The sequence below is a fragment of the Octodon degus genome, unplaced genomic scaffold (genome assembly GCF_000260255.1).
Source record: "Octodon degus isolate 3935 unplaced genomic scaffold, OctDeg1.0 scaffold00288, whole genome shotgun sequence".
Classification (NCBI taxonomy): domain Eukaryota; kingdom Metazoa; phylum Chordata; class Mammalia; order Rodentia; family Octodontidae; genus Octodon; species Octodon degus.
In genome coordinates, this window is record NW_004524864.1 from 452032 (window position 1) to 458351 (window position 6320).

General features: G+C 45.3%; 1 pseudogene; it reads left to right on the forward strand.

Moving 5' to 3' along the window:
- The first annotated feature begins 651 nt into the window (after nucleotides 1-651).
- On the forward strand, nucleotides 652-2815 carry LOC101591764 (annotated as a pseudogene).
- Nucleotides 2816-6320: the final 3505 nt, after the last annotated feature.

The window sequence follows — 6320 nt, forward strand, 5'->3', positions numbered from 1 at the left end:
CAGCAGCAGCAGCAGCAGCAGCAGAAGAAGAAGAAGAAGAAGAAGAAGAAGAAGAAGAAGAAGAAGAAGAAGAAGAAGAAGAAGAAGGAAGGAAGGAAGGAAGGAAGGAAGGAAAAGAAAAGAGAAATCAAGAAAGTGAAAAGACAACCCACAGAGTGGAAAAAAATGTACCAGTTACTCTTCTAACAAAGGAGTAACATTGGGGTTGGGGAGATAGCTCAGTTGAATAAGCACTTGCCTGGCAAGCGCAGGAGCATGAGTTCAATCCCTGGCTCAAAGTATTAGACATTTCTCAGAAGAAAATGCTCAACATCACTGGTTATTCAAGAAAAGCAAATTAAAACAACACTGAGATTCCATCTCACAAGAGAAAGAAAGGCTGTCATCAAGAAATGAAGTGATGAGAGTCCCGGGTGGGCCCAGGGGCGCCTAGCTGCTTGCGTAGGTCCTCCGGGCCGGGTCGACACCGGCAGGGGAGGCGGGCACCCAGGCGCTCCTGTTGCTTGGTCCCTCCGTGGCCCACACCGTCCCAGTCTGCCGGCAGGCTTTGGCTTCTTGGGTGGAACAGTCATGGCGTTCCAGCAGAATCCCTCAGCGAAGAAGAAAGACGATAAGGGGAAGAATATTCAAGTGGTGGTGAGATGCAGGATACAGCTATGAGCAAACTATGGTTCAAGCAAGATGATAAGTTTTTCTTGTCAAAGGCTTGTCTCAACTTTGAATTTTTCAGCCCATTTGCTTATGTGGACCCCTTGCACTGTAACATGGCCTATTTGTACCTTGAGCTCCTCAAAGACTCACTCAACGAGTACGCATATGCAGCAGAGCTAGCAGGCTTGAGCTATGACCTCCAAAATACCATCTATGGGATGTATTCGCTACATTTATGCTGATCCTCTCCATTGCAACATGACATACCTGTTTATCAGGTTATTGAAGGATGATTTAAAAGAGTATATATATGCAGCACGCCTCTCAGGTTTGAGCTATGACATTGCATCAGGAATGAATGCAATACTTCTCTCTGTGAAGGGTTACAGTGACAAGCAGCCAATTTTGCTAAAGAAGATTACTGAGAAAATGGCTACCTTTGAGATTGATAAAAAAAGATTTGAAATTATCAAAGAGGCATATATGCGGTCTCTTAACAATTTCCAGGCTGAACAGCCTCACCAGCATGCCATGTACTACCTCCGCTTGCTGATGACTGAAGTGGCCTGGACTAAAGATGAATTAAAGGATGCCCTAGAGGATGTCACCCTTGTTCGCCTTAAGGCCTTCATACCTCAGCTCCTGTCATGGCTGCACGTTGAAGCCCTCGTTCATGGAAACATAACAAGCAGGCTGCGTTAGGAATTATGCAGATGGTTGAAGATACCCTTATTGAACATGCTCACACGAAACCTCTCCTTCCAAGTCAACTAGTTCGGTATAGAAAAGTTCAGCTACCTGACAGAGGATAGTTTGTTTATCAGCAGAGGAATGAAGTTCACAATAATTGCGGTATTGAGATATACTATCAAACAGACATGCAGAGCACCTCGGAGAACATGTTTCTAGAATTCTTCTGTCAGATTATCTCTGAACCTTGTTTCAACACCCTGCGCACCAAGAAGCAGCTGGGCTATATTGTCTTCAGTGGGCCCCGGTGAGCCAATGGCATTCAGGGCTTGCGATTCATCATCCAGTCTGAAAAGCTGCCTCACTACCTGGAAAGCAGGGTGGAAGCCTTCTTAATTACCATGGAAAAGGCCATAGAAGACATGACGGAAGAGGCCTTCCAAAAACACATTCAAGCATTAGCATTTCGCCGACTAGACAAACCAAAGAAGCTGTCTGCAGAGTGTGCTAAGTACTGGGGGGAGATCATCTCTCAGCAGTACAATTTTGACAGAGATAATATAGAAGTTGCATATTTAAAGACATTAACTAAGAAAGATATCATCAAATTCTACAAGGAAATGTTGGCAATAGATGCCCCCAGGAGACATAAGGTATTGGTTCATGTTCTTGCCAGGGAAATGGATTCATGTCCTGTTGTTGGAAAGTTCCCGTGTCAAAATGATGTAAATTTTTCGCAAGCACCACCCTTGCCACAACCTGAAGTGATTCAGGACATGACCGAATTCAAGCGTGGTTTGCCACTGTTTCCTTTGGTGAAACCGCATATTAACTTCATGGCTGCAAAACTCTGAAGATTTCCAAGAGTGGAAAAGTGTGTGTGGATCTGTTCCTGAGTCTTCCAGGCCTAGGGGAAAATCTTGGCCACTATAGTAGTTTCTGGTTCATTAATAGAGAGACAAACAGAAAAAAAGTTATCAAATGTTATTATGTAGAAATATTAAAAATCCAAAGTAATTAAATTGCAAAATCTTATAGATGTAGAATATTTTTAAAATACATGCCTCTTAAAATATTTTAAAATTTTCTTTTCATTTTTAAGAGAAATTTTCCTTATATAACTGCTTCAGATAATAAATGATATTCTTAGATCTCCCCTGTTCTATAAAATATTCATTTGTCTGATGAAGATAAAAGTTAGCTTTTTTTTAAAAAAAAAAAAAAAAAAAAAGCATCCTAAGTTGACAGAGAAGGCTCCAGGATGTTTAGAAAGGTATTAATTGCCTTTTTAAAAATTGATCCCCAGATTCGCTTTCTACTTTATGGTTTCATAAAAATCAGTGGAAAATATTTGGCAGATAGTGCACAAAGCAGTGTCATTTTCTTTTATTAGTAAAATTACTGTTATATAAGGCATGGTTTTAATCTTTTTATAAAATACAAACATGTTTTTTATTCCAACCAGTAAAATGCTGGAAAAATTCTAGAATACCCTACTTATTTACAGTGCTAGAAATACAGATTTACCTTCTTAAAAAAAAAAAAGAAAGAAATGAAGTGATAACAAATGCTGGCAGAGCTGTGGGGGAAAGGAAGCCTTCTCCCCTATTGGTGGGAGTGTACAGCGGTGCAACCACTGTGGAAACCGGTGTGGAGTCCTCAAAAACTAAAACTGGATGTTGCATCTAAACTTCCTAGAAGGGGAATAGATGGAATCATCCAATAGGTTCCATCTATTCCCCTTCTAGGTAGCTTCTCCAAAGAATGAAGAGCACCAACCACAGCAGTGTACGCACCCCTGTGTTTATAACAGCACAATTCATAGTAGCTAAATCTTGAAAACAGCCCGGGGCTGATAAGATGGCTCAGTGGGCTGGTGAGATGGCTCAGTGGTCTAAAGCACCTACTTAGAACAAGCTAAGCTAAACAAAGCACAGGGACCGTGGTTCAATCCCCCAGCACCACATGCCAGCCAGCCCCGCCCCCTGGTGGGCTGAGCTGGCCACACACACACACACACACACACACACACACACAAATAAATAAATAAATAAAATTAAAAAAAAAAAAAAGAAAACAGCCCATATGCTGTTCATCCATAGATGAATGAAGAAGACACTGCATTTATATAAAGTGGAGTACTACTCTGCCCCACTGAGGGATAAATGTGAGACATTTTTTACTAAATGGACACACTTTGAGTCCATAACCTTAAGTGAAATCAATCATATGCAAGTTTAAATATGGCATTATTTCTCTCAGGTGAGGAACTGCAAGTGTGAAGGAGGCTAGACATTGCCAGCAGGAAGAGTGGCCGCAGGAAGGAGATCAAGGGGGCAGGGGGATAAGGGATGGAAACAAAGCTTTTGTAAAGGGGAGGGGAGGGGGACTGACAGGAGGGCAGCGGGGTGAGTTAAGACGTATTATGTGCTGGCGCAAATTCCCTATGATGACTGGAACAGGGAAATATGTACTAAGACACAGCAAAAGTTCTATGACTAAAAGAAAAAAGCACATGGAAAACGAGCTCATCCCCTGCTAGGAGCATGGGGATCCCTCCCCCACCCAAGGCAGCCTTGGCAGGCCCAGGGTGGGCCTTCTGCACCTGACCCTGCCAGCCCCCTCCCACCCTGTGCACTGTGGACCTGTGGGGCCTGCCGTGGTGGGGCAAATCCAGGGGCAATGCAAGTAGCGAGAGCGGGGTCCAGCTGCTGCCCCTCAACACTGTCAGGCAGGTTAACTGCTGCTCGTTAGCAGGGGAAATGGTTGTCAGATAAGTCATCAGCTGCAGCGCTGGAGACTGAACCTTCGCCTTGTGCCTGCAGGTGAGGGTCCCGCCCAGAGCCACCCTCCCAGCCTCTGATGCACCCTTATGCTCCTGTCATTACAGACTAAAGACACTCGAGGTCTGTGTTCTTATTTTGGGTTGTTTTGTTTTGTTTTAAGACAGGTCCTTGCTGTGTAGCTCAGGCTGGTGTCAAACTCACTGCATTGTCCTGAGTATTCAGATCGTAACTGTGCCTGCATCTTAAAATTTTGTCCAGCCTTTTGCTAAGAAGCTCTGCTAGCCTTGAATTTGCAGTCTTCTTGTCTCAGCCTTCTGAGTAACTCCTCACAAGCTGACATCACCAGGGCTGGCTGTCCTGACTTTTGTAAAGAGGTACCACAGTTTATCTCTGACTAGGTATGGTGGTGCACGCCCGTACTCTAAATTCGTTGGGAGGCTGAGGCAGGAAGGTTGCAAGTTTGAGCCTAGCCTAGGCAATTTAGCAAGCAGCAAGTTCCTTGCTATTGCCTTGTGTATCACTGGCCATTGCCTGCCTTCCAGCTTCTCTGTCTGGGCCCTAGAGCAGCAGTCCCTTTCCCCAACCACGGCAGACACCGCTGCCCAAGCCTGTCTGTATTCTGCAGTGTCGCCTGCCCACTTCGGCTGGAACCTAGTCTGGGTTTACATGGAACTGTGCTTCCATTCTGAAAGAATCCATTATGCTCGCTCTCTCTTTTTTTGTACTAGGGATCGAACTCAGGACCTTGCACTTGCCAAGCAGACACTTGTGCCACTCAGCCATCTCCATGGCCCAGTGCTCTCTGCCATAAACATCTGCTTTATTTCAGATTATTTTCCTCACTTTGGCCTCTGCTTTTTCCTCAGCACCAGGCATTAGAAGGAGACCTCCAGGCCTGCACCCCAGCTGAGCACAGGAAGGAGAGAGGAGCCCCAGGCTGGAGTTCAAGCCTGGGGACTATGGACTGCAGATCCCAGAAGCGCAGTGCTTTCTGCGTGTGCTGCTTAGAGCTTTTTTCTTTCCTGCTCTGCTCCTAAGGTATCTCAGCCCCCTCATTCAAAACTGTTCAGGGCCTGAGTTTAATCCCCGGTTCTGCCAAAAAAACCCAAAAAACAAAAAACAAAAAAAACAAAAACAAAAAACAAACAAACAAACAAACACCCCCCAAAAAACCCCAAACCTGTTCTTTCCAAGCACATGTAACCCAGAATTTAGGAGGCTGAGACAGGAGAGTGAGTTCCAGGCCAACTCAGGTCTAGCCTTGCCTATATAACCTGGTGAACATAAACAACAAAAAGCTAATTTTTTCTCCCTCTTTTGCCCTTACTAGTCAGTGAACCTCAGCTGGGCTCTTGCGGGGCTGCAGACACCTAGGCTGTTCATTTTTGTGTTGATTTTGGTTCTAGGTTTCTCCTTGAACCTGAATACCTGTTGGACTGTGGGGCTGGCTGGGGCTTTCTCCAGCCTGCTAATGCCTGGAGACCTGTGTCCCAACCAGTGTCAGAGGACGTCACTGCCCCATCCACAATGGTCAGTCAACAGCTCCTCTCCACCATCTGTGGCACAAGCATCCATCACCCGTGTCCCTGAACCTGGGGAGCCTTGCTGCCCTTCCAGGGTGCAATAATTTAAGCTCTTCCCATTTCTCCAAAATGCTAAATGCATCCATGTCTTGTTTTTTTGGAGGGTGGTCTTGCTATGCTGTCCAGACTGACCTCAAACTCATGGGCAGAGTGGATCCTCCTGCCTCAGCCTCTGGAGTAGCGGGACAAAGATGCACCCCTCAGCAAGCTACAAGGAGGAAATGCTACTCAAAGTAGGCAGCAAAAAGCAAAGGGCTCCTCGCTGGGGCAGACAGGTGTGCAAAGCCTACAAGCCGACTGCTTGGCACATGAAAATCTGTTGGGGGGGGGGCTGGGGAGATGACTCAGTTGAATAATCGCTTGCCTGGCAAGGGCCTGAGTTCAATCCCAGGTTCCGAAAAAAAGGAAAGAAAGAAAGAAAGAGAGAAAGAGAGAAAGAAAGAGAGAAAGAAAAAGAAAGAAAGAAAGAAAGAAAGAAAGAAAGAAAGAAAGAAAGAAAGAAAGAAAGAAAGGTCTGGGCTGGAGAGATGGCTCAGTGGTCTAAAGCACCTACTTAAAAAAACAAGCTCGGCAAAGCATCAGGGACCGCGGTTCAATCCCCCAGCACCAC